Raw genomic sequence first — 1,905 nt, 5'->3', positions numbered from 1 at the left:
GGTTACTAGTTTAGTATTTAAACAACTTTTAGAGATTTATTTTGTATCTCATGACATTTTTAGATCTGAACTTTGTAATCTTTGACGGCATGAGTCTCTAAACTCCATTGTTGTGGGTGAGGAGCTCTGCAGCGTCTTGATGAATTAATGCAATTATCTCTGTTTTCCATTCAAACACGCTTGTTCCTATCTAAGATGTTCATTCGCGCTTCACTCTGAAGAAGGTGATGATCTGTGACACTCATCACCTTCCTCAATCCATGAACGTGTGCCTGATAACCACCTCCGTTCTACATCAGATTGAATGAGTATCTCTTAGATTTCTTAATCAGAATCTTCGTGGTATAAGCTAGAATTGATGGCGGCATTCATGAGAATCCGGAAAGTCTAAACCTTGTCTGTGGTATTCCGAGTAGGATTCAAGGATTGAATGGCTGTGACGAGCTTCAAACTCGCGATTGTTGGGCGTAGTGACAGACGCAAAAGAATCAAGGAATTCTTTTCCGACATGATTGAGAACCAACAGATGATTAGCCGTGTTGTGACAGAGCATTTGGACCATTTTCACTGAGAGGACGGGAAGTAGCCATTGACAACGGTGACACCTTACATACAGCTTGCCATGGAAGGAGCCTTGCGTGTGTGAAGAAGAAGACAGGGAGAAAGCAGAGATTCAGAAGACAAAGCATCTCCAAAACTCCAACATATTCTCCATTACTGCATACCAAGTATTTATTTTATGTTCCCTTGTTCATTTGCAAGTCAACTAATAATTATAATTGGCCTCCTAACTGAGATTTACAAGATAACCAGAGATTGCTTCAAACTAACAATCTCCGTGGGATTCGACCCTTACTCACGTAAGGTATTACTTGGACGACCCAGTGCACTTGCTGGTTAGTGGTACGAATTGTGAAAAGTGTGATTCACAATTCGTGCACCAGCCTTGATCTTGTTGATTTCTCCACCCAAAGTTTAGGTGGTTCTTCCAACTAGGATTATAAGTTTTGGAGTATGGATCATGGGTTTGCCTAGGTGAGTTCCTAATATAGTTGGCTTGTTCCTGGTCACCCTCTTCCTCTGTATTTACTCCTTCTTGAGCTGCTGATGAGGTGGTGATTGCTGCAACTTGATTTCTTTCCATCTTCTTGGTAAGGTCGGCCAGCTACTTGGTGATCATCTTGTTTTGAGCCAGCAGAGCGTCCATGTTGTTCAGCTCTATCACTCCTCGAGTGTTGCTCCTTTCAGAAGCATAGAAGTAGTCATTCTCAGCTACAGTCTCGATGACATGTATGGCTTCTTCAATGGTCTTCTTCTTGTTTAGAGATCCCTCGGATGAGTGGTCTACTGCCTTCTTTGATTCATAAGATAGACCCTCATAGAAAATGTGTAGTTGCACCCATTCATTGAACATGTCTGGCGGGCGCCTTCTTGTTAAGTCCTTAAACCTCTCCCATGCTTCATAGAGAGTTTCACCATCTTGTTGCTTGAAGGTTTGTACCTCAGTTCTCAACCTATTGATTCTTTGAGGAGGGTAGAATCTCGCCAAGAATTTGTTTATCCCATCTTCCCACGTTGTTAAGCTCTCCTTCAGGAAGGATTCCAGCCATTTAGATGCTTTATCCATGAGTGAGAAGGGGAACAGAAGCAGTCTATAAGTGTCAGGATGAATACCATTAGACTTCACAGTATCACATATCCTTAGGAAGGTGGTTAGATGTTGATTGGGGTCTTCTTGGGCACCTCCTCCGAATGCACAGTTGTTCTGAACGAGGGTGATGAGCCGGGGCTTTAGTTCAAAGTTATTGGCATGTATGGGTGGCTTTTGGATGCTACTTCCATAATTTCCTGGGTTTGGATTGATATAGGAGCCTAGAACTCTTCTCTCTTGCCTAGCATGATTTA

At 42.5% G+C, this 1,905-nt stretch overlaps 1 non-coding gene across 1 annotated transcript; it reads left to right on the top strand.

The window, feature by feature from the left end:
• Positions 1-1,412: 1,412 nt before the first annotated feature.
• LOC148576282 (small nucleolar RNA R71) lies at positions 1,413-1,516 on the top strand. The gene has a single exon (XR_015904039.1). It is a non-coding gene; the product is annotated as a small nucleolar RNA R71 (small nucleolar RNA).
• The last annotated feature ends 389 nt before the right edge of the window (positions 1,517-1,905 follow it).

The sequence above is a fragment of the Arachis ipaensis genome, chromosome B1 (assembly GCF_059453495.1).
Source record: "Arachis ipaensis isolate K30076 ecotype BB chromosome B1, ASM5945349v1, whole genome shotgun sequence".
Classification (NCBI taxonomy): domain Eukaryota; kingdom Viridiplantae; phylum Streptophyta; class Magnoliopsida; order Fabales; family Fabaceae; genus Arachis; species Arachis ipaensis.
Note: the sequence above shows the minus strand (reverse complement) of the source record. Positions and strands in the feature narration are given on the sequence as shown.